General features: G+C 39.2%; 1 protein-coding gene and 1 long non-coding RNA gene across 12 annotated transcripts in view; one reads left to right on the top strand and one right to left on the bottom strand.

The window, feature by feature from the left end:
* The window catches only part of RBFOX1 (RNA binding fox-1 homolog 1), a 1,983,080-nt gene that overhangs the window by 1,552,141 nt on the left and 404,072 nt on the right, over positions 1-26,867 (top strand). The window lies entirely within an intron of this gene.
* The window catches only part of LOC148129642 (uncharacterized), a 121,664-nt gene continuing 118,833 nt past the window's right edge, over positions 24,037-26,867 (bottom strand). The window contains exon 2 of the long non-coding RNA XR_015750864.1: positions 24,037-24,467. This is a non-coding gene — a long non-coding RNA (uncharacterized LOC148129642). The remainder of the gene's footprint in view (positions 24,468-26,867) is intronic.

The raw sequence follows: 26,867 nt of genomic DNA, 5'->3' as shown, positions 1-26,867 counted from the left end.
TCTTCTTCTTCTTCTTCTTCTTCTTCTTCTTCTTCTTCTTCTTCTTCTTCTTCTTCTTCTCCTCTTCTTCTTCTCCTTCTTTCTCCTTCTCTTCTTTCTTCTTTCTTCTCCTCTTCTTCTTCTTCCTTCTCCTTCTCCTTCTCCTTCTCCTTCTTCTTCTTCTTCTTCTTCTTCTCTTCTTCTCTCCTCCTCCTCCTCCTCCTCCTCCTCCACCTCCACCTCCTCCACCTCCACCTCCACCACCTCCACCCCTACCCTTTCACTACTCTACTCTCTCATTATACTGCTTACACTTTGTGATAATTCAATCAACTAAAAGTGTAATTGAGTATTCCATGTTCTCTTTTTGATTCTCTTCCTGATTATATGTGAGGTATAACTGACAGCTGATCTCTGTACCTAAAGTTTATACATAACCTGAGAAATGTCAAGAAAAGGCAAGGTAATTTTACTTGGTTCTTATGTTAAACCTTTAGAAAATATATCTCCAAAATTAGCTTAGAATAAGCTTGTGAAGCATGTCAGAAGATACATGGTAGCGTGTGTGTAAATATAGCTCTCTTTTAAAAACATTTTTTTATAAATAAAACATTTTGAATTTTAAAGGTGGTTACTAAAATAAGCTGGCATGCTAAAGCACTGTTTGGTGTTAATATTTACTGTAAAAGAAATCCATGAATTTGTATAGAGAACAAACAGACGTTAACAGTGGGAAGTGATTTTAATGGTGAAATAAGTGATAATGTGTGTGGTTGCTTTTAGTATCTTCTTAGATAATGAGCATTCACTTAAGAAAACTTGGTGAAAAACATGTTAGAATTGTGTTTGTTTTTATATAAACCCTGTTAGAACTGAGTTCCTTTTATCTTATCACCTCTCCTTAATTTATTTTTGCTTACAATTTATTAATCTTTTTCTGCACTTTGCATAATTTTGCTTACCCCCAAAAAGGAAATAGTGTGATGGGTAGGCAGATAGGCATGTTGTAAACCTGATAAAATATTAATATGTTGCTGGAATCGTTTTGGTCCATCCACTGTTTTCTTCTCCTTCTCCTCCTCCTTCTTCATTGTCTATCCACTGTGGGATGTAAATCTCTTCTGCCTGTTTCCAACTAAAATGGTCCTGAGCTTTCTTTCTTTTTCCAATTGGGCCTGCAATACTTGCTGATGTCGTCAAACCATCTTCTTCTTGGTCTCTTTTGTGGATGCTTTTTATCATGTGGGATCCATTCAGTGGTGGGATTAAAAAAAAATTACTACTGGTTCTGTGGACATGGCTTGATGAGTGTGGTGTAGCTTGATGGGCGTGGCTTGGTGAGCATGGCATGGGAAGGTTACTACAAAATCCCCATTCCCTCTCCACCCCACTAACCTGCTTTCCAGCTCTGTTCTCCTGTGCAGGGCAACCAAAGAAGATCCAGCTGATCAGCTGGGACTCAGGAGGCAGACAATAGATGGGGGTGGGGCCAGTCAGAGGTGGGATGGGCTGGTTCTCTGAACTACTCAAAATTCCCACTATTGGTTCTCCAGAACTGCTCAGAACCTGCTGAATACCACCTCTGGATCCATTCTATGATTGTGTTGGTCCACCTTCCATCAGTTCTTCTCACTATGTAACCAGCCCATTTCCATTTCAATTATTTTACTCTCATTATGATATTGTATACTTTCGTTGGGAGGAAAGCTGTGGCAAATCTAGACAGCAGATTAAAAAGCAGACATCACCTCGTCAACAAAGGTCCATACAGTCAATGGTATTTTTTTCATATGGTCATAGTAATGTATGGCTATGAGAACTTTCTCTGTACTATACCCAAGTCTAAAAACCAACTGATACTCCCTTTTTGCCAGGGCCCTTTAAAGCTACAGCCTAGCCATTTTGAAGAATGGACAATTGTCCAAATCCTTTGGGTTCAACAATGATTTCTTAAAGAGAAGACATATCTCCATCTTCTTCATGGTTGGTAGGAACTCTCCCTCCCTAAGTTCATTTCCAACCCCAGTTCATTTCTGGATACTAGGTAGGAGGGACATGCAGTAGACCTAATAAATGGTCAGACTCACAATCCACCTCTTTAGGAGGTATATATTCAGACTCCTTTGGTGCAGTAAAATAAGGCATTAAGATCTACCCTCAGCTTTTTACTTTTTCATAATAATAGAAACTAGCCTTTTCTATACAACAAATCCATCTAATTGGTAAAACCCAAAATCAAAGTTTCATTTTTTTTCCACCTCAAGCACAAAGTCCAGAAGTGGTTTCCAAGTAGAAATGAAGGTATTTGTATTTTTTTTTCTTTAATCAAAGCAGTCAATTTAGCCATCTCTGCTAACTCCATCAGTTTTTGTAGCCATTCATTCATTGTGGGGATCGAGGTGACCTTCTATTTCTGTGAGTAGAGTAGTCTTGCTACCATCAACATATATAACATCAGAGTTCTGAATTCTTTTTCCAAGTCAATGCCTTTTTTTCTATTTTCCCTTGCTTTCCCGCACTAGCCACTCCCCATTTTTCTATCCTAATTTCCCTAATATTTGCTTTTGTATTTTCTTTGTATGTCATATTATAAATTAATAAAACTATTTAAAGTCAAGGAGGTATATGTTCAACTACTCACGCAAGACAACTTCAGTCAGCTCAATTGACTTGCCCAGTTTGAATGTAGCTCCAAGGAAATTTGAGAACTTTATATAAAAGGTGCTCAGAATATCATTCACTGCTGATACATCTAAGATATGAAGAAAAAATTCATGGCAGTTTCTACTATGTGACATATCTCATCCATTGATAGTGGGGAATTTGCAATTCAAAGCACCTTGTTTCATCTCCATCCTTTGCTACAATTAGATTCACACGAAATGGTTAATCAGGCTAATGAATTAAACAGAATTCTGGGTTTGCACACCGCACTGAGCTCTCCAAATGGCTAGTGTTCACACAACATCATCAACCATAAAAACTAATCTTGGATAAAAAAATTAATAGCGTAGCATGTTGCGCATATGCAGCTGATAAGTTTCTCATTGATTTAGTTAACTGGACATAATCTTTGTGTCTGACTCAAAGGGCTGCTTAATGCTGGCTCCATGCAAAATGAAATCAAAGTGAAGAGAATCCATCATTTCTCATGCTACACACACAAAGTGATTTCTGGAGAGACAGAAGTGGAGAACTATGCGCACAGAGTCTGTGTCTATGTGTCCCATTCAGCCTAAGAGGCAATGATGCTATCAGCCCCAAGAGAATAATTTCAAATTGATGGGAAGTAGAATTGAAAGCTACTTTCCTCTGATCACTGAGACCTGTAACAATTACCTCATCCCATTTCTCAAAGTCAACATAAATGTTTCACTCATTTAAAGAACATGGAAGACAAAGGATGCAGCAGAAGTGTGGGAATACTTCACATTTTCTGGCTCCTTTGGGGAACTGTAAGTTTCCAGGAAGCATGGGGATTTTCCAGGAAAAAAATACTCACTTAGTGATGAATGGAAGGGAATTAATTCATCACTACCAATGAATTTTCTTTTGAGAAAATTTATAAATGAAAATTACTTTGATACACCTCAGGTTGACACCTGTATCTCTATATCTTAAGGTTCATCTGCAAGCAACAGCCTAAATATAAGCATATTCCTTTGGCAATTATTTGTGAAGCATGATTTTTATGATTATTGCACTGTTGTAGAACTTCCAATGAAGGAATTTATCTAATCCAGCCATTGTCAATATGGTGGGTGTATCTAAATCTATTTTCATATGATTCAGTGAGAGTTTTTAAAAAAACTGGTAAGAAAGTTAAGCATTGTCTTCATCCAGAACATTTGTCATGCCCACCATACTTACCCATTTGGACTAAGGAATACAGAACATTGAAATGTTGTAAGAAACAGCAAGTCAGAGATATTAAAAATATATGAAGAAATGAAAGGGAAAGGGAAAGGAAGGAAGGGAAGGGAAGGGGGAAGGGAAGGGAAGGGAAGGGAAGGAAAAGGAAAGGAAAGGAAAGGAAAGGAAAGGAAAGGAAAGGAAAGGAAGAAAGAAAGAAAGGAAAGGAAAGAAAGAAAGGAAAAAGGAAAAAGGAAAGAAAGGAAAGGAAAGGAAAGAAAGAAGAAAGAAGAAAGAAGAAGAAAGAAAGAGAAAGAAGAAAGAGGCTGTAGTCAGACAAGAAGAGAGTAGGAAATCAAAAAGAAATTGAAAGAAAGATTTCTATTATATCTCTATTCTATCTATCTGTCTATCATTTCTATTATCTGCCTTTCTCTCTTTGTCTCTCTGTCTCTCTGCATCTCTATCATCTGTCTGTCTCTTTGTTCATCTGTCTGTCCCTATGTATCATCTGTCTGTCTGTCTGTCTGTCTGTCTGTCTGTCTATCTATCTATCTATCATCTATCTATCTATCTATCTATCTATCTATCTATCTATCTATCTATCTATCTATCTATCTATCTATCTATCTTCATCTTCATTCATTCATTCTACCATTCATTGTTTCAGTCATTCTTAACCTTTTGCACCTTTACATTCCAAATAATGTTTCCAGTAGCCACTTTCGTTAACATAACACTTTGTTCAGATCTTCAGCTAAGACTAATGTGTTCATGTGATTTTGAGAAATATTCCTTACTAATTGCACAGTTTTCCCAAAATCTCCTGTCTCCTTTGCATGCATTTGTATGTGTGCAATTAAAAATGGGGGGAGAAAAGGTTTTCGTGTATCTATCTGTAGCCTAAACTGGGATGTTAAACTAAATTCCTTAACTATCTGGGCAAAGCAGACTAACCAGCAACTCATAAACAGGATTTCCGCAGTAGGAATGTATGTGGGGGGAAAAACCTGTCATTCTGAACATGAATGAGAACTTGAATAGAATTTCTTTTAATTGCCTTCTTGCTGCCACAATTAGTTTGTTGTAGACATGATTAATTGTAGCAGGTCTTGACTTATATCCATAAAAGCCTCCAGGTCATAAAGAGATGGAGAAAAGGAACCAGTGTATATAATTCTGTATGGAATACTAATGCATTTTTTTTAAACCCCAAATAAGAATAATGATGTTTCTGCCTTAATGACAGAACATTGATTTTTGCACAATAAAGCTTGCTTCTTCATTGTGGGCTGCTGCAAGGACCCCTCCTCCCCAATTTTCATGTCTTGCTCATTTGCAAAGAGGCTGTTCTGGAAACCGAATTGTCTTCCATCTTTGGGGAGGAACCTCCGAGTTTGGAGCAAACATGAAGAAAGCGAATAAAATAGAACAGAGAATAATAGGGTTGGAAGAGGGCTTGGAGGTCTTCTAGTCCAACCTCCTGTCCATATTGTTTTTGTTGAGATTGCAAAAAAAAAAAAAGTCAAATTAATGTTTCGGTAACATCATTGTACACTCATAGTTGCCATACTTGGGGGAAAAATCCATGAAATGTTTTCCCTTCATTTTTAACTGAAGGACAGGGAGTCCTCAACTTACAACGGTTCATTTAGTAACCATTCAAAGTTACAATGGCATTGGGAAAAAAGCAACTGAGTATCAATTTTTCACACATACAACCATTGCTATATCCCGATGGTTTTGTGATCAAAATTCAGATGCTTGGCAATTGACTTGGCAAGAGCGGTCATAAAATGGGGTAGCATTCACTTAACAAATATTTCACTTAGAAACAGAGGTCTTGGGCTCAATTGTGGTCATAAGCAGAGGTGGTATTCAGCAGGTTCTGGAGAACCGATAGTGGAAATTTTGAGTAGTACCCCCCTCTGACTGGAGATTTTACAGTATTCTTCCCCTGCCATGCACACCAAGCCACGCCCACAGAACCAGTAATTAAAAAATTGAATCCCACCACTGGTCGTAAGTCAAGGACTGCCCCAAAAAAGTGAAATCCAAGTTGGTCATGTGGCAATCCACTTAATGACCAGCATGACTTACAACTCTTAATTCTAGGTCATCATTGTATTCTAGGTTATCATTGTAAGTCAATCAATACTTGTACTTTTGCAAAAAACAAAAAACAAAAAGAGCCAGGCAGATTTTGTACCAAAACAAAGCCATCCTTAAATATGAGAATAGGATGGAATTAACTTTGACATTGTCAGCCTTGGAAGCCATTTTTTACTTGGAAGCTTCGAGGCTGCCACATTTAGTGCCTGGGAATTTGGGAGGGGGGGATTTCACAGTGAAGTAGAACATTAGAAACAACATTCTTTCTCAGAGAGTCAAGGACATGTTGCCCTGCACCTGGAGAGGAGTGTCTGGAGGAAGGTCTCCAGTTGGGATGATGAGTTGATTGGACCATGTGATGGACTGACATGTGAAGGGGATGGTTCTTTGATTTCTCTTTTGGGAAGGGAAAATCCGGAACTCTCAGATTTGGGTTTTCCCAGATGTGCCAATATGACAACTCTAATAAATTCTTACTTTGATGGACTTTGTCTCTGAGTGCTGAATTGAGATGGAGAGCTTGGTTGGAATACTGACAGAGATGAATAGATATCCATGGGGGAGGGGGGTTATTGTCAATTGTTGGGGCAATAAGGAAATTCAGGTGGTTCAAATGAATACAAAGTATAAAGTATAAATTTATTGCCAGCATAATCTCTCTACAAGAATCTGACTCACTGGCAGTTAAGGGAAATGAGCAGAAGATAAGAGAGGCATTCAAGGTGGCCTGGACTCAGATCTCTTGTGGGTGCGCAGGGACTTGTGACTTATGACACATTTGATCCCTCCCTCGGGATCAGCCTGGTCGTCTCCTACATTGGAGGATGTTTTTTAGCCTGATATATCTCCCACATGAAGGAATGTGGTGGCTCAGTGGCTAAGAGGCTGAGCCTGTTGATCAGAAAGGTCAGCAGTTCGGCGGTTTGACTCCCTAGCACCACATAACGGAGTGAGCTCCCGTTACCTGTCCCAGCTTCTGCCAACCGAGCAGTTCAAAAGCTTGTAAAAATGCAAGTAGAGAAATAGGGACCACTTTGGTGGGAAGGAACAACGGTGTTGTTCTGTGCGCCTTCGGCATTTAGTCATGCCGGCCACATGACCACGGAGACGCCTTTGGACAGTGCTGGCTCTTCTTTGGCTTCGTAACGGAGATGAGCACCGCCCCCTAGAGCCAGAAATGACTAGGACAGATGTGCGAGGGGAACCTTTACCTTTGTCTCCTACCCAAAAATGGCACCTAAATGAAGTTGTGCTATAAAGAGAAATCCAGCAAAAACAGAATGGATAAAAATCAGCCAAAGTTGCTGCCTGATATTTTAAATGCAAAGCATATAACTATGCCCCGAACGTTACATATTTGGCAATCAAATGATCATTGGTTATATTTTAGGAGGGCAATGCATGAAAATGCCCAACCTCGCTCTCTCTAGCAAGGAGTTGGTTTACAATCTTCGATATAGTAGAGAGTCTGCATTGTCTATACAGGCTGTACATTTCAACTATTTTTTTCCCCAGCCATATAGACGGGAACAAATGAGGTTATAATTCACACGAGTCTCAACAGCCTTTCCCTCCCGCTTCAACCAATAACAAGCCTGCGCTATTATTCAAACTTTTTCCAGTCCCCCCCCCCCCCAAGGAAAACAAAAGGATTTTAAAAAGAAGAGGAAAACAAAAAAAATGGGATTAAGCACTTTGTTTGCTTTAAAAAATAATAATAATTTTGTATTTGAAAGGCTTACTGTTCCTGAAATCTGGTGCCTGGTGATACCATTGTAATAGTAGTTGTATTTATGTTCTAGCAGCTTATTTGAAAATTGGGGAGTGGTGGGGGTAGAAATGCACTGTCTTTGTCACATGCCATCCAGAATTTTTGACCAAGTAGGCTACAGTTTGGAACAGAGGTAGATCATGGGTGCTTAAAGAAATGTATTTATCACTGTATTTTTTTTTTCTTTCCACACAGTCTTTATGCTTCTTTGTTAACCAATATAGAACATTAGTATCTGCTTAAACTGCCTGTCTCACCAATGTGCTCAGGAAAAAAAAATAGCAGAAGCAGAAAAAAATAACTAGAAGGAAACCCAGCCATTGGTGAATGCGGAACTGCTGATGGTCATTCGATTATGTTGATGCAATAATTGTCAAAGACTACTCTCCAAACCAAAAAGATGTTATTAATCGCTGAATTTCTGGAAATAAATGCTGGGCGGTGGGCAGGAGATGGCTGAGAGAGAGAGCCTGAGCAACCCTTAATCTTTAATAAGCCATAGAGCTAGTCTATAACTGTCAGGCAGTGACATAAGAGCTATGCCTTTTGCTCGCTGCGTGGAATAGAAAATGGGTTTTGTTGGCTATTTTACTTTTTGCTGGCTGGAGCTGGGAGGAAAAAAAAAAGGCACCTCTGTGATTTTTATTGAAACGAGGCTTGAAATGGTCAACAACACCAGGCATGATTTGATTCTCAATGAGCAACGGTGTTGAGTAGCAATGATTCATGTATTGGAGAGGCGAGACAGGGGTAGTCCTCGATTTACGTCCACAATTGATCCCCAAATTTCTGTTGCTAAGCGAGATGGATATTAAGTGAATTTTTGTCCCATTTTGCAACCTTCTTGTCACAGTGAATCACTGCAACCAGGGTTGTTAAGTGAATCTGGATTCCCCATTGACTTTGCCCGTCAGACGGTCACAAAAGAGACACTGCAACCATCGTAAATATGAGTCGGTTGCCAAGGGTTTGAATTTTGATCGCCTAACCACAAGGATATGGCAACAGACGTAAGTATGGAAAACAGTCACGAGTCACTTTTTTTCAGTGCCGTTGTAACTTTGAATGGTCACTAAATGTGCTGTTGTAAGTAAAGGACTACTTGTAGTGAGGAGATCAAGGAGATGCTGAAAAGTCTGTGGTAGTCTGGATTTTTCAAGATTATGGCTTGGATTAAACAGGCAGATCTGGGGTTAATGGGGAGTTATATTAAGAGGCATCTTGGTCTTCTCCAAGTTGTAAAATTCTAGCCAAAACTTATCATGACTGATTGCTATCGGAGACAAACTGAACCATATCCATTTCCCAGAAGGATATATTCTGTCTCTTGTCTTAGGACAAAAAGACAGTTTCTTCATCAATATAATCTTTGGAACTTGTAAAACAGTTAGAATTCACATCACAATCCCCGTTAGGCATAATTTTTTCCTTCTTTTTACAATTTTCAACAAATCTTGGGGTTTTTTTCGAAGTAAGGAAATATTTGGAGATTTCTGAAGGGGTTTTCTCCCTTTTATGACAGGCATTAAAGATGTCAGATTGGAAAAAAAGTTTTTTTTTTCCTGGCTACCCACATTTTGTAGAAGTATAGGAGGCTGCAAATAAATAAAATGAATGGAGAGCTGTGGACACGTCCAGATAATAGATTCATTCCTTTGGATTCGTTCTTTGCTTCATTTTTTCTTCAACCTACACAATATAGTATATCTCTTTTCACATTTATTTTCTATAACACACACATACAATACTCCACTTTACTATTCCTTGTTCACATCTGCACACTTAGCATTCCCTTTTACACAGCTTTCAGGTTAATAAGTGAAGTAGGATTATAAGACTGAAATCGACATTAACAGAATTGAAAACTGAAATACAGCATGTTGCAGTACAGGTAATCCTCTATTTACAGCCACAACGAGTGCCAAATTTCTGTTGCTAAGTGAAACAGTTGTTAAGTGAGTTTTGCACCATTTTACAACCTTTTTTACCACAGTTGTTAAGTAAATCACTGCAGTTGTTAAGTTATTAACAGGGCTGTGAAATCAATCTGACTTCTCAATCGACTTTGCATGTTAGAAGGTTTCAAAAGGTGATCACATGACCCCAGGGCACTGCAACTGTCATAAATATCAGTCAAAATATAAGTAAGTGTGAATAATGGTCATTATTCACTTTTTTTTTCAAGTGCCATTGTATATTTGAACGGTCACTAAATTAAATTTATTCTGAAGGTTAGCAGATCGTGGATCACTGAGATACTGATTTCTTTAGATTATAGTATACAACAAACAACTTGAATGCTTGTTTTGACTGAAAAAAAAAATCTGAAAACTAGGCCTACCTGGAAAAATGTCTTATCATCCTGTACTCAGGAAGAAGAACCATTAATCCTATGTGTCAAAAGATCTTAATCTTTGTAGTGTGAATGATATGGTAGCAGTGTTCTAATATTTGAGGCGCTGCCACAGAGAAGAGGGGGTCACCCTATTTTCCAAAGCACCAGAAGGCAAGAAGGGCAAGAAATAATAGATGGAAACTAACCAAGGTGAGAAGCAACCTAGAACTAAGGAGATTTTTTTTGTCTGTAAGAACAATTAACCAGTGGAACAGTTTGCCTTTAGAAGTTGTGGGTTCTCCATCACTGGAGGCTTCCAAGAAAACAGAATAGAATAAAATTCTTTATTGGCCAAGTGTGATTGAACACACAAGGAATTTGTCTTTGGTGCATATGCTCTCAGTGTACATAAAGAAAAAATAAAATATATTCATCAAGAATCATAAGATATAACATTTAGTAATAGTCATAGGAAACTAATAAGCAATTAAATCATACTAGGAAACAATAAAAAAATAAGTTGTAAAGATACAAGCAACATGAATATAGCCATAAGTGGGAAGAGTTAGGTACTAGTAAGGATGAGAAGAAGAATAGCAATACAGACTTAGTAGTTAATTTGACAGTGTTGTGGTAATTAGTTGTTTTGCACAGTGATGGCGTTTGGGGGAAAACTGTCCTTGTGTCTAGTTGTTCTGGTGTGTAATGCTCTATAGCATCATTTTGAGGGTAGAAGTTGAAACAATTTATGTCCAGGATGTGAGGGGCCTGTAGATATTTTCACAGCCCTCTTTTTGACTCTTGCAGTATACAGGTCCTCAGTGGAAGACAGGCTGGTAGCAATTGTTTTTTTCTGCAATTCTAACTGTCCGTTGAAGTCTGTGTCTGTCTTGTTGGGTTACAAAGGCTGGACATGGTATTGGATGTCCTGCACAAATAGTGGGTGGCACTATAATATCTTAAAGGTCCCTTCCAATGTTGTTGTTCTATGTTCTAGTTTCAGGATTATCTCATCTTCCTCCTCTAAATGTTAATGTGCTATTTAATTTAAGTCATATTCTACCAGAGAGCTATTGGCTAATTTCTAACAGATTACTTAATTCTTTCACAGAGTTGCTTATATATTTGAAAAACAGCTGTTTGGTATGATAGCAAATGGAAAATTAGTTGATGATTTTCTTAAGTTATTTTGATGTTAATCGGTTGAGTTTCATTGTGATTGACTTTGATTTGGGTGTTGTTATGTTATAGATTTAATTCACAATAGGAAGCATTTGTTGTTCAAAGATTTATCAATGCAAATAAGTTAATAAAATAATTTTAAGTGTAAATGACAGAAGTGCAAATTTGAAGTCCGCCCTTGAGAAGGCTGTCTTAGAAACTAATTATTGGTTTGATGCTTCTCTCACAATTTCATAAAAGTTTCTTTTGTCTTTGAAAGAAACTCTTTGATGGGTTTGTCTCACTTTCTGAAACTGGAATGCTCTGAATTGATTTACAGTCTCAGAGTAGTAAAATGGAGAATTTAAAGTGCAGAAACAGCCATAAAACAACACTGTAAAAATTAAATTACAGTAACAACAAATGAGCATGCTACAATTAATAACCAAAAAGAGTATCAATCAATTTCTGCAACCCATAACTATTGCAACAAATACGTTGACCCTTGTTGTGGTTGTCCAAAATAGGTCTTGCAGAAAGAAGATTGCAATTTCTTGATCATAAAGAACATTAATATTTTTGATAATTGGGTTTATGAATGCCAGATTCCATGGGTGATACTATGAACAGTATAAGAATGTTTGGGTTGGAAGTGGATTGCCTAGGAACTTGAAGTTCTTGGCCTACTCTTGACCTGTTTCGTTGCGGTTGTTTTTTTCATTTCACAGGGGACTTAAAATTGCATTCTAGAGAAAACCTTCATTGTAACTGATTTCAAGAATAGGATGGAATTGGATTTTTTTTTAAAAAAAATTATTGTCTACTAGGATTTATTTGTGTGAGTTGACAGATCATAACCTCCTTCATTCTGCAGTACCATTTGTGGGTCAGAAAAAGCTTAATGAGGAAGAATCCACTTGTGATGTCTTCACTTGGGGTTAATTCAAGTGTGGGAAGCCAGGGAAGCTGTAGAGCACTAGACAAATATTTTGTGATTGTGGAAGGACCATGCAAATGCGCAAGATCTACCTCAATCACAACACAAAAACCAATCCATGAGGATTCCACTGAACTGTTCTCCCTTGAGCGGGCAGAAATCAACTGTTTCCTACCAAATTAGAATGAAGATGGGTAGATTAAAAAAATAGAATAAATTTTCAGTCTAACGTTATTGAAAAACGTGGATATGTTTGGTCCAAGCACCATTTGAATTTGTCAGGATTGCTCTGTGCATTTTGTCCAGTGTATTGTGATTCTAATTTAGCAAGGACCCCGATCATTTTGATACTGGCAGAATTTAGAAAGAAAAATAGGAGCAGAACATCAAGAAATTTATTTAAAGTTGTTCCTCAAAGGTTTAACTGGGTGAGGGAGAGAGAAGATGCAAGATTGATATTTCTCTGTCATTTATATTATACATATTCCAACACTGAGAGTAAATCAGATTTTTACATAGTAGTCATAATTCTTGGGTGTTAAAATTGTGTTGATGTTCCTGTAATTGGTTGATCTATTATAAAGAAATAATGTAGAAGATGCCTATAAGTGACAAAAAACGACAGGTGCATAAAGAGTTTAAAATAGCTATCTGTCATTAAAAACAGTTGTGGCTTTCTTTCCAAGGTGGGTGTTTTAACTTGTCAGGTTGGGGAGCCCACATTTATACAATGCATTTATACTTGGAAATGTGAAGTGGGCACAGATAAGCTTAATATAACAATGACAGTCATTTTTGCTAAAAATTCCCTTTAGAATTGCACCCCACAATTTTGCTCAGGTTAAAATATATGAAAATACAGATGTGCCAAGGAAAGAGTTCCACTCTTTTGTAAAGAATTCCACCATCAGGTTTAGAAATCCTTCAGGCTTCAGCCTTTCCTGACTTACAGACATGATAGCAGTGTTCCAGTATTTGAGGGGCTGCCATAAAGAAGAGGGGGTCAACCTATTCTCCAAAGCACCTGAAGGCAGGACAAGAAGCAATGGGTGGAAACTCATCAAGGAGAGAAGCAACTTAGAACTAAGGAGGAATTTCCTGACAGTGAGAAAATTAACCAGGGGAACGGCTTGCCATTGTGGGTGCTTCATCACTGGAGGTTTTTATGAAGAGACTGGACAGCCATTTGTCTGAAATGGTATAGGGTCTCCTCCTTGAGCAGGGGGGTGGACTAGAAGACCCCCAAGCCCCCTTCCAACCCTGTTATTCTAATATCTATGTTCTTTTGTCTTACTGGAGCTTTTCTTAACCACATGGATCTAAAAGAAGATGCAGAAAGTGCTCAAATTCTTGTTCAGTTGAGTTTATCAAGCCATTATATTTATGGAAATAGATTTTTTTTTTTTTTAAATGGAAGACTACTGTTAACAATAGTTTTCCTTTTATGATACACAGCAGCACACAGAAAGTTAAAAATTTGATCTGATTGACAACCTCCAAGTTTGCATCCAATTCTGTTATTTTATTCTATTCTAATTGTAAATAAACTTCTGTCTGCCCAACCATGCAGCCTTCCTTTCCTTCTCTTCTCCTCTTGGAAACAATTAGGAAATAGAGAGGGAATCAAAACCAGATGAGAAAAGAGCAGAGATATTTCTCCTCCTGTAAAGCAGCTGATTAGTTGGTAACAGATTAGATAAGAGAAATCCAGCCAGATCAGAGTTGTATATTTATCAGGATGTTGTAATTGACCCCAAGGGACTGGTACAACTTTGTTCAACTCCCTGTAGGAATGAATGCAATTACTTCTTAGTTGCTTTGATATTTCGAGGGTGAGCTCCAAGTCCCCCATGCTTAAATGTAAAGAATGAATAACTTGTGACCAAAGATGTGAAATGTAGAGAAGATGTACAAAATCGGCTAGGTGTTACTCAGATACCCCCAAGCAAACTATAGCTGGAGAAAGTTAATTAATGTTGACTGAACCTTGTATGTTTTTTTTTTATTTTAATTGCTTTCACACTCCTCAAGGTGATATCTAGTTCCAGAGTTTTTTTTTTCTTGTTTCAGAAATGATACTATTTTGTTTGTTTGTTTGTTCCTCCATCCTTTGTTAGGTTCACACATGGCAGTGCTGTCTTTATTCTGCTGTGACAAAAGATGCAATTTAGTAACAAGGTTCAAAGAATCTGCTCTGAATGATGGTGTTGTTCTCTGGAGAATGTTGTAATCAACTGCTGGAAGATGATGATCTAAGCCAGGGGTGTCAAACTCCCCGTTCACAGGGCAGATGTGTCATGTGCAGGCCACACCCACATCCGGTTTAGCGAAGGGGGAAAAAAGTCCCAATACGTCACGTGACCCTGCCGTGACAATGTGAGTTTGATGCTCCTGCTCTAAGCCATTTCCTGCCTTTCATTGTTACAAAATGGAAAAGGCGTTTCTACACATAGGCCAACATGAACATTTTTTTTAAAAAAGGTCTTATTTGAGTTTATTGTAAGATAAAATAGAAGTACAACAAGGAAGGAAGGAAGGAAGGAAGGAAGGAAGGAAGGAAGGAAGGAAGGAAGGAAGGAAGGAAGGAAGGAAGGAAGGAAGGTTGGTTTAGTTGTTAAGGCATGAGGCTAGGAAGCAAGAGACTATGAATCCAAATCTCATTTTAGCCATGAAAGTTAGAATGATGATTTTGGGGCTCAACCCACCTCATAGAGATGTGTTTGTGATGAAACTAGGAGGAGGAAGGTGTATTGTATATGTTCATCATTGACTTAGTTGAAAAGAAAGAAAGAGAGAGAGAGAGAGAGAGAGAGAGAGAGAGAGAGAGAGAGAGAGAAAGAAAGAAAGAAAGAAAGAAAGAAAGAAAGAAAGAAAGAAAGAAAGAAAGAAAGAAAGAAAGAAAGAAAGAGAAAAAGAAAGAAAAAGAAAGGAAGGAAGGAAGAAGGAAGGAAGGAAGGAAGGAAGGAAGGAAAAGATACAAAGAGAGATAAAAATAAAGAAAAATGTAGTGATTGTCAACATTTTTCAGTGTAGCAGAATTAAAAAAAAGTACAGCCTCAACCTTTTGTGTTACAATTCTAAATATTTCAAGCCATTTCTATAACAACAAAATCAATCTAATTATCAGAACTTAAAATTGGTGTTTCATTTTTTTTCCAGTTTCAAATACAAAATCCAGAAGTGACTTCCAAATGGAAGCAAAGCTAGATAAGTTCTTTCCTTTAATTACAACAGTCAATTTCGCCAGTTCCGCCAACACAAAGAAGTCACAATCCCTACTGTCACACTCCAGTTGACAACCAAGAAGTCAAAGAAGGTTAACCTTAGGAAGTTAGCTTTGCATTCCGCAAATTGATAATGCATTAGTGAACTTGTTTTTATTTATTTTATTTATTTATCAAATTTAAATCCTGTCTGTCTCACTCTCAGCATGATTCTTTGTTGCTGGACCCCTTCCATAACTAAATTGGTGATTTACACATACACAGGACAAGGTAGGCTGCTCACACACACCTACAATGGTTACAGTTACAGTTAAAGAATAGAGTTGTAAGGGACCTTTGAGGTCTTCTAATCCAACCCCTGTTCAAGCAGAAGACCCTATGCCATTCCAGACAAAAGTCCAGTGTCTTCTTAAAAGTTTCCAGTGATGGAGCACCCACAACTTCTGAAAGCAAGCTGTTCCACTGGTTAATTGTTCTCACTATTAGGAAGTTATTCCTTGATTAGTTTCCATCCATTGTTTCTTGTCCTGCCTTCAGATGCTTTGGATAATAGCTTGATTCCTTCTTCTTTGTGGTAGCCCCTCAAATATTGGAACACTGCTATCATGTTACCCCTGGCCCTTCTTTTCTCTAGGCCAGAGGTCTCCAAACTTGGCAACTTTAAGACTTGTGGCCTTCAACTCCCAGAATTTTCCAGCTAGCTGGCTGGAGAATTCGAGGAATTGAAGTCCACAAGTCTTAAAGTTGCCAAGTTTGGGGACCCCTGCTCTAGACTAACCATACCCAATTCCTGCAACCATTTTTCATAAATTTTAGTCCCCAGGCCTTTAATCATCTTAGCTGCTCTTCTCTGCACTTTTTCCAAATTCTCAAGGTCCTTTTTTATAACATAGTGACCAAAACCGGATGCTGTATTCCAGGCATGCTTCTACTGTATAGTGCAATATTAATGCAGTATCAGGGGTTTTCAATTCAATGTATAGAATGTGAAGGATGTGTGTTTGTGTTTATTTTCATAGTCATAATGTACACTGAAGATGGTATTTAATTTTGTTGTACCAGGTGCAATGACAATAAACTAAACTAAGGTTATATAAAGTGGCATTAATACTTCACATGGTATTGACTCCGTCTCTCTCTGTTTATGCAACCAAGGATTGGCTTTTTTGGCTTTTTTTGCACACTGGAAATTTTAAGACTTTTTGAAAAAAAAAATTAAACAGAAAAAAACATAACAAAACTACTGTCAATAACTAAATGCTCTCTGAAATCAAAGGCCCGTGTCCTAAATATTAGCTCTTGGGAGTGATGGAAGAAAACTGTGAAGGGCCATTTTAAGAGTGATCAGATGAGGTGAAGCAGGCTAAAACTTCTTGTGAATTATTTTCTTTATGGGTAACATTACTTTCCCTCTCAGACATGCAACATTACACACATGCCATTCATCTAAAAGCATATAAACCAACCCCCCTAATTCCTGATCCTGACTTTAGAAGAGAGTGGAGTGTGACATACTGATTTATGGTTTATTTGTTTGTTTGTTTGTTTGTTTGTTTGATTGATTGATTGATTTGTCAATTGCTTACAAGATAATAGGTATAAGTATATACATAGTTATGAATACATGAAATGGGTACATATAAGAAAAATAAAAGAAACAATAGGACAGGGACGGTAGGCACGATTGGTGCGCTTATGCACGCCCCCTACAGACCTCTCAGGAAAGGGGTGAGGTCAATAGTAGACAGTCTAAAGTTAAAGTTTTTGGGGTTTGGGGAAGAAACTACAGAGTCAGGTAGAGTATTCCAGACATTGACCACTCTGTTGCTGAAGTCGTATTTCCTGCAATTTGCTTTACTGTTTGGAGATTAACTCTCTCTGGCTGCCTGGAATAATAATATACTTCTACTACCATGTTAGTATGCCTGTCCTAAGCTGCTGCTAAGTGTGTACTTATTATGAAATTCCCTGTAGAGATAATCGAGGACTTTAATTAAAACTTAGTTGGCATTCTCTCATGGCTAGCAAACCTTCTTGAATTTTCAGGCCATCTTTTCTTCTTTCTGGAACTCTCATCTCATGCCTCAATTCTCTTCTTCCTTCTATGCTGACCTGTCTTTGATGGTCTTAAGTCATCCAAGTCTGGGTATCATTTCAGCAGTCTGAAACAGTCTGCTTGCTAGCTATTTTCCTCTCTTTCTCTGAGTTCAACGGTTACTCTTTTCATGCAAGCTCCTTTCCCATTTCATTGCTGCCTCTGTAGATTTTGACTGCGAGGGACGCAATTATCTAGTTCAATTGCCATGTGTGTGGAGGTTTAGCCACTCTGTTAGAAAATAGTGTTGCCTGGGATAGGCCATCATGGAGAGAGTCTACACTTAGATAGCTAGGTAGGTAGATAGGTAGGTAGATGGATGATGGATGGATGGATGGATGGGTAGGTAGGTAGATATTAGAACACACACTGGGAAGGACACCAAACTCAGAGAGGATCAATAAACTAGAGATATTTCCATGCTTTGTTTCCAGCACTCACCCGTACTCATGTCCGTCCTCTTATCCAGTTGTCACAGCTGTAGCCCATGAAGAGGATCAAGGCCCTCTCCTCCCCAGTAGACCACATCTCTCCCTTATCCTCTCCTCCCTGCGTGCCCTAGGATGGAGAGGGAATGGGCTTGGGTCCTCCTCTGACTGCCCAGCCAGCCTCTGCCCTTCCCCAGCCTCCTCCACAACCTCCGGAGCCACACTTCCACTCCCTGTTGGCTGTTCCCCCTCTCCCTCAGAGTCAGTCTCCACCAGGGGCATGACACATCCACTATTTCTTGTCAATAGACCCTGCTAGTCTAGAAACAGATACTGCTGGCGAACAAAAGGAATTTTTCAAAGGTTAGAAGGGTAAACTCTAAAATAGCAAAGCCTGAAACTGGAATTCTTCAGATAAGATACACCAACACAGTACAGAAGGTATGTTCTACTTCAACCTCAGCAAAAGTCCATTAAAATCCAGTGGGAGGTATGTTTCCCAGCACTTTGCTTTAGGTAGACAAGGAGACAATGTCATAATTTGGGCATCTTGAATAAAAGCATTGTTCTAAAAGTCATTCCTGATCTTTTCTCTCCTCAATTATATCTTCTCAAATGCTTGTCGCAAGAAGTTGACACTTAGTTAATTAGTGCCAGGAGAACTTGCTATGACATTTTGTTTGCACTGATGATTTGATTAGTTAACTCAATAGCATGTGTAGCATGCAGACTCACACACAGACCAACACACCCTCATGAGAGTGGAAGAATGAAAAGTGGAGTTATCCACAGCAGCCAATTGGGGTTAAATTAATTTTGTTACAAATGCTTCTGTCATGATTCATTTTTCTTACATAAAGTCTTGTCCCAGGGCAGGGATGTCAGATGGCAACATCATTGTGTTCTGAATTAGTCGGGTGATGTGTGCTTTATCATGTGACACTCTGAATTAGTGGTTAAGTTGTTAGACCTGTGACTTTTGTTTTATTTGGGTGAACCAGTACATGTGAATCTAGTGGAGGGTTTTTTTTTTCTCCCAGTGGTAATTCTTCTAGGCTACTTATCATACCAATATACATAGTTGTGAGTCTATGCAAATGTGTGAAGCTGAAAAGGGTTTTTTTTTTGTTCCATGTTGTTATTACCAGACATTACAATGCTGTGCATCCAAGAATGGATGTTTTGCTTCCTGACTGAAAAAAATATATGTTGCAAAATCCAATCTGGATCGATCAATGGGTGTTGTGGTTCACCAGCAGCCTGTGCAGATGGCAGCAGAATTGGACAGTGGAGAAGAACAGGGACCAGTCTGGGAATCTGGGGAGGACTCAGACAAGGGTCTGCGTCTGATACAGAAATGGGGCCAGGACCATCTGGGAGTTGTGTGCTGACTCCGGAGCCTCCAGAGTCTGGCAGCAGTGAGGCAGAGGAACAAGGGGAGCCTGTTCCCTGTGCTCTTGCCAGAAGGCAAGAGCAAGTAAGACAAAAGGGGCGACTTGAGAATAAGCCTTGGAGGTGATTGGCCCTCCCATAAGGTATAAGGGAAGAAGTGCAAAGATAGGAAAACCTTTGCAGGAAGCAACGTCGTTCGCTCTGATCGATTTGAACTCTGAAAGCTCTGTGGTGAATTTGTTCTCCATTTGGTTTGGAAAGACTAATTGGGACTTTAGTCATTGGCAACACTTCAAGTCAGCTAAGATGCCTTCTTATCAGACGTCTCTCGAAGAACTTTGGCAGACGTCCCTGGGACTAATGATAACCAGTTAAGGCTCATTCCAGGCTGTGAATCATGATAATTAACCGCCATTGAACTAAAATAAAAGAGTTTTGGGTTTTATTAGTGTTTGTTGGTGTCTCGAGAAGCCTTGGTCAGAACAACGAGACCAAAGGTTTACTCTTCCTAGCTTTCATGCTGGAGCCCATCCTCAGGAAACTTCTCTCTAACAGAATGTGTGCTTTGGGCTATTCTATGCTTCATATTTAGGTGGTGCCTTCTTATTGGTTGATTGGGGAGTTGATGGCCAGCTATTGATTGTTGTTTCTTTGTGTTGCCAAGTCCTAATGGTTTCTAAGTACTTACTAAGCTGGTGGTGAATCAGCACTCCTGTTGACTGACAAGGGGCCCATTTCCCAGGCTTCAATCATTTCCCTGGATATCTTTGTACCTGCTCGGCCAACAATCTTATTAGCTGCGTCACTGAATGTATGTCCTTGTTAATTGCAATGCGAGGTGAACAATGAGTTTGGGTCTTCTTGTCCGACCGCTCAGTTAAAGCTTTTCAGAGGTACTTTGCCATTGCCTCCTTCCAAGGCTGAGAGCCAGTGACTGGTCCAAGACCATCCAGGTGGCTTTGTGTAGGACTCGAATTGACATCTCCTATTTCCTAGTCCAGCATCTTCACTACTAAACCAAAGTGGCTCATGTGTATGTAGATGTAATTTCCAAAACCACTTCCCCATTCTACCTAACTTCAGCCTGTTATGTTCACATGCCCATGGTGATGGATGGATACACACACACACACACACACACACACACACACACACTATGTAGGCTGGGATAACAGAAAGTACCCTGGGGATTTAAAAAGGTTTCAGGGAGCAACCGATTTGTCTTCTGGTTAAATGGATTTTCTATGATTGATCATACTTTCCCTGGCAGCTAGCTTGGGAGCAGGCAAGACCTCTTCCCCAGCCCAAGGCAGCCATTTGATGAAACTGCCACAGCCTGTTTTCCAAAGCCTTGGTAATATGTTTTCATGCCCTCCAAGGTTGCATCCCTCTGCTCTCAGGAAAGCCCCTACCTGAATAAAAGCTAATCCCCGAAGTTAATTCACTTAATGTACTACCATCCAGTGGTCCTGGGAAGGTCATTGGAACCCTTCCGTATTAATAACCACCAGGTTTTAGAGCTACTTATAGTCTCTGGTTTCCCCCTGACTCACTTAGAATAGATAGGTTGTTTGTTTGTTTGTTTGTTTGTTTGTTTGTTTGTTTATTTATTTATTTATTTATTCATTTATTCATTTATTTATTGAGAAACTAGGCAGAGAATTGGTTGCAGAGAAGATGTTAGGTGTGGTTAAAAGATTGGCAAATGGGTAGTTCAAGATGCAGGATTTTTTTAAAAAAATGCAAAGCAAGCTGGAGAATCTTATGCAGTGATTTGAGTTGATTTATACCTACCACTATATACTGTACTCTGAGTGGCGATGTGAACAGTACAATAAAAAACAGGTTAAAAATGTCACAAATTAAGAATTGCAACATGAAATCAAGTTGACTAATAAAAGCAATTTAAAAAAAAAATATTCTTCCATCCTCTGTGCCCTTTCTGAAACAATTCAGTTTTGAAAGCTTATGGAAAAGATCCACAAAAGGCAGCCTAGAGAATCAACTGGCCTTCGCTTCAGACAGGCCTGGGACTTGGGGGAGTGAAAAGAGCTCCCTCATTCAATTATGGGATTTGAACTGGAAAGCTAGCTGGGTCTTTCCAATTCTGAAACAGAGCTGAAATCTTGCAGTGTCCAATGTGAAAAGCAAACTTTATTAGGAATTCCATATTGGTGTTCATTTTGCATCCATCCACTTAAGGCCATCTTAATAGAGGGGGGGTGAAAAAATGAAGAAAAAAAAATGGAGTGAGAGAGGTAAGCTCCCCCCCCCAAAAAAAAAAAAAAAAATCTTTAGGGCACTGTTCCTGATTGCATCACCTCATCTTTCCTAATGTGGCCTTTCATTCAAATAAAATGTAAACAATCTTCTTTCCTTCCTTCCTTCCTTCCTTCCTTCCTTCCTTCCTTCCTTCCTTCCTTCCTTCCTTCCTTCCTTCCTAACTTACTTACTTACTTACTTACTTCCTCCATTTTCATCCTCCCTCCCTCCTGTATCTCAATTTCCTCCCTTTTTTCCTGCCTTCCTCCATTTCCATCCTCCCTCCTTCCTATATCATCTCAATTTACTTCCTTCCTCCCCTCCATTCCCCTCCTCCCTCCCTCCTCTCCTTTCCCTCTCCCTCTTTGTCACCTTCCCTTTGCCTTCCCCTTCCCTTCCTCCTCTTTCTCATCCTCCTGTAAGTTGGGCTGGAAGGAGAAAGGGACAGAATTGTGAACTTGTTAAACTTAAAAGGACAAGCAAGTAGAAGGAAGTCAGCATTTGGAGTGGGGATATTCCCCCGCCATGAAATGAAAGTGCAGCAGACGAATTGGAGAGTGCTGTCTGAGTCAGCATGGGTAAAAAAAACAGAAATAAATAAATAAATATGATTTTTGTCATATGTTAAAAAATGGTGCCAGTGAACATTACCTTCCCAGTGAACTGGGTGCAAATAAGGAACAACACCATACACTTTTTGGTCCCCAAGAAATGGTCAATGACCCTTTATTCTCATTGCTCAGGATTTTAAAGATTGCATCTTGAATTTTGGCTGACAGCCAATATGTGCCAGCTTTGGTCCGTCCCCCATTTCTCAAAATTTCCTTGCTCTGGATTTCATTCTTGTGAATTCTGGTTTTCCTAGTGAAGTTGTAATGAATCACAGAACTGGACTAGACACATTTTGTTTCAACTTTGTGGCTATTTAATCTGTGTGCCCTACTTTCCTTGTATACAGCTGTATAACTGATGTTATTGTGTATACTTTGGCAACAGAAGAGCCCTGCAATTCTGTTCTGTGTGCTGTCCTTCCTGCTGATAAAACAACACACAAAAGAGATTGTATCTGTCTACACAAGCACACGTGCCCACTATTAAAGCGGGATAGAAAAGAGAACTGTGGTGCCACTTTGCATGCCACTGATAACACAATTGCTTTTTTTTCATTTTGCAAAGCAGTGAGGCTTCCATGGCATAATTGTTGAAAGAGAGGGAAGCCCAGTGCAGTTTGACTGCTGTGCTTTGGTCTCAGTCAGAATCATTAACAGTTTTTAATCCAAGCCAAATTAAAAATCCTTTTGCTCTCGATTTGCCACAGTTGCCAACTGTTTAGGGAAAACTGCTTTCATATTAAATAGATCAGAGCGGTTGGGTTACATGTTGGTGGCTCTGATCGAATTACTAGACAGTAAATCAGTATCTCTCCGAACATATGTGTTATTTTGATGTTATTATAGCTAGACATTTAAGAAGTGGCTTCAATTGCAGAAATAAGTCATTTGGAATTAGGTAGCTTTAAAGTTCCATCCAGAAAGGAGATAGAACAAAAATGGTGTTTTGTTCTCTAATTAACACCCAGATAGCATTTATTTTTCCATGGTCATCATGCAATCTGGTTAGGGGTTTGCAAAGTCACCCCAATCCAATTTGATTTTGGGGAGAAAAAGGTACGTTTTCATGTTGGATATAGAAGATACATGTCCCAATCGAGTAACAGGATACTTCCAATTGTTCCAACCTTTGGACTTGGAGGAATCAATTCTGCTTGGCTGAGGGATCGAATGATTCTTTCTAACTGAATCTTCTAAAGCTCAGCTATTTCAAGCATGTTTGGTTCTTCCTTACTCAGTCCAAAAGTTTCTCAATTACATCCAATCTGGTTAGGGACAAAAACCAGTAGGTCCAGTGGAGTGATAGACAGTTCCCTACAGAAACTTGGAAATGTCATGTAGCAGATGGCAGGGTGCTAATTTGATCATCATCCATGATGGATGACTGTGTCACAGATTGGGCATCGAAAGAAATATGGGGAGAAGGTATGTGATACGAGATTCCTGATCAGTGCTGAGTTGATGTTCAGGACAATGGCTGCCTTCTGCTTCCTTCACGAAAACGCTTTTTTTTTTCTTTTTTTTTTTTTTTGTGCTACTCTTTCTTGGTTCTGTGTTTATTCTTTTTCTGCATTCAGCCACATCCTGGTGAAATAATTTGCAACCTGGATGCAGGTTTGCTTTCTCTCTCTCTCTTTTCTTTTTTTTTTTTTTTGACTCCGAGTGGATTTTTCTTTAGTCTGTCTTTGTGTTTCATGGGAACAGTATACCCTCTACCCAATCTCCAATGTAAGCTTACTTTTTAAAAAACATGTTTACAACAATAACACTTTGGTTCTTTGATTTTTAGAACATCCTGTAATGGAAATTAGTATTTGCTTTGTTCACAATGTGTTTATTGACCCAGGGTGGGATACAAAACAAACACAGTCACAACAAACAGGTGAAGCCCCTTTTATTCCTTCACTTTGCTTCCAAGCACCAAATATTCTTGACTGGAGACAAAAAACTCCCACACAAGCAGTTACAAGAAGGAGGAAATGCAGTTTAAATTATAAAGAGTTAAAAAACAACACAAACCAGGCAAGATAAGGGCTTGAAGACGTCCACAGATATCAGAACACACACTGGGAAGGACACCAAACTCAGAGAGGAACTATAAACTAGAGATATTTCCATGCTTTGTTTCCAGCACTCACCCCTACGCATGTCCATCCTCTTATCCAGTTGGCACAGCTGCAGCCCATGAAGAGGATCAAGGCCCTCTCCTCCCGAGTAGACCACGTCTCTCCTTTATCCTCTCCTCCCTGCATGCCCTAGGATGGAGAGGGGATGAGCCTGGGTCCTCCTCTGACTGCCCTTCCCCAGCCTCTGCCCTTCCCCAGCCTCCTCCACAACCTCTGGAGCCACATTTCCACTCCCTGTCAGCTGTTCTTCCTCTCCCTCAGAGTCAGTCTCCACCAGGGGCATGACAATGTGCAAGACATAGAAAGCAGGAAGCAAAATGATCCTGTAGGATCATTTATATATATATATATTTTCAAATAGTGTTTTAGTGTAGACCAGCGGACTCCAAACCTGGCAACTTCAAGTCTTTCAACTCCCAGATTTGAAATTGGCTGGGGAATTCTGGAAAGTGAAGTCCTCAATTCTAAACCTTGCCAAGTTTGCCATACTGATTGAAAAAAAAGTCACCAGCTGTCAAAGGGGACTGTGTGTGTGTGTGTGTGTGTGTGTGTGTGAGAGAGAGAGAGAGAGAGAGAGATTTGTTGTGATATGAGAAGCATTGTTGGGAAGAGTTTTGAAGGATCTAGCTAGCACATAATATCAGAATGCTTCCAAATAAATCAATTCTACACCAGTGAACATTATGGATTGTAAACTTAACACACTGTGTAAGACACTGCAACGTAAGTCAAGAAAAGACAAGCTAGAGAAAGAGACAATGCATCTGTGTGAAAATTAAAGAGGGGAGGGAGAAGTGCCCTCCCTTCAATTTAAAAACTAAGCAATGAATGAAATTGAATCCTTCTTACTTTTTTAAAAAACTGTTTTGCATAGTAGGGAATTTCTTTTTTCTTTCTTTTCCTGAGCCTATAAAGTGAAACTCAACTTACAGTTCACCAAAAGGTCATAAGGAGGACTAAAGAGAGAAAACTGTGAAACTGACAGTGTGGGAAACTTGCATTTAGATGGTACTTTTGGCAGAAGCACGCTTAAAATTGTCTATTGGAGAGAAAACCATTCGTTCTGTGAGCCTGCATTCTGGCAGGTGATGTTCTGGAATAGGGTAGGCAGAAAATTATATGGAAGTAATAGAATCTCTGCAAATATCACGGCGACTGAATCAAAAGCCAAACTACTACAAGCAGGGAGGAAATCCAGCTCAGCTTTCCTCGAAATAAAGTCAATGCTGCAGTGTGTTTATTTATTATATTGGTTGTAAAATATAGGCCTGGCCTGATCATAGTTTGGTGTTTTGTGGCAAGCTCAGGATGGCCATAGCTGCCATCACCTGGGATGAAAAATACCAGAATTAACTAAGGCATTGCAATCTGCTACTGCAGTTGATGGAAATAGAGATACTTTTGCCTTGAGCTTCAGAGCAGAGTAGAGGTAGTCCAAGACTTACGACCACAACAGAGCCTAACGTTTATGTTGCTAAGTGAGAAATTTGTTGTGAGTTTTGCCCCATTTTATGACTCTGCTTGCCACATTCGTTAAGTGAATCACCGCTGGCGTTAACATTAGTAACATGGTTGTTTAGTTAATCTGGCTTCCCCACTGACGTTGCTGGTCAGAAAGCCAGCCTGGTTTAGTGCATTCTTAATATAACCTACAAACATACAAACTCTCTGCATTGCTTGAAGATAATTTTGGTTCATTTATTAAATCTTGATGATTAAACAATCCACACCTCGGGATAACAAGAAAAAGAAACTAGGCTAGACAAAAAAGAAACCAGGCTAGAATCTCCTCTGTGATATTTTCACATTCTACCAAGAAGGACTTTCTGATATTGAGACATATCCAAAAGTAGTGGGATTCAAAAAAATTTACTGCCAGTTCTGTGGGCATGGCTTGGTGGGTGTGGGAGGGGAAGGATACTGCAAAATCACCATTCCCTCCCCACCCCACTAACCTGCTTTCCAGCTCCGTTCTCCAGTGCAGGGCAACTGAAGAAGACCCAGCTGATCACCTGGGACTTGGGAGGCAGCAAACAGATGGTGGCGGGGCCAGTCAGAGGTGGGATTGGCCGGTTCTCCAAACTACTCAAAATTTCTGCTACCGGATCTCCAGAACTGGTCAGAACCTGCTGAATACCGCCTTGATATTCAATCATGTTCTTCCATAACCTGCCATCTGAGTGCTTGTTCACAATCATTTTTGATGCTGAATGTGCAAGGCAATTTATCCATGTCAAATCAGAATTCCTCTTGACTTCCTTAGGATTGTAGTTTTAACGCGAAGAGAACCTTCAAGAATTCTATGTTGGTCTATGACCATAATAAAGACTTGATTTGATTGAAGCTCAAGAATTTGATATTTTCTTTACAAATTCTAATACAACTGGGACTGTGCATGACTGACCGATGCACAGATCGTGTTATAGCTATCCAGGAATATATAGATGCACAAATTCCAAATCCCCACACTGTATATAGTTTATCTTTATGTAAGATCTTATTTTGTGTTTATTCATAGACATATAGATCTTAATTATATTTTGAAATGTATATAGTAAAGTGTGCTTTGAAGCAGAGGTGGT

This window comes from Notechis scutatus, chromosome 12 (assembly GCF_049901735.1).
Source record: "Notechis scutatus isolate UNSWTSFEM ecotype Mainland chromosome 12, rNotScu1.2, whole genome shotgun sequence".
Classification (NCBI taxonomy): domain Eukaryota; kingdom Metazoa; phylum Chordata; class Lepidosauria; order Squamata; family Elapidae; genus Notechis; species Notechis scutatus.
The sequence above is the reverse complement of the archived record's forward strand: the minus strand, read 5'-3'. Positions and strand labels throughout refer to the sequence as shown.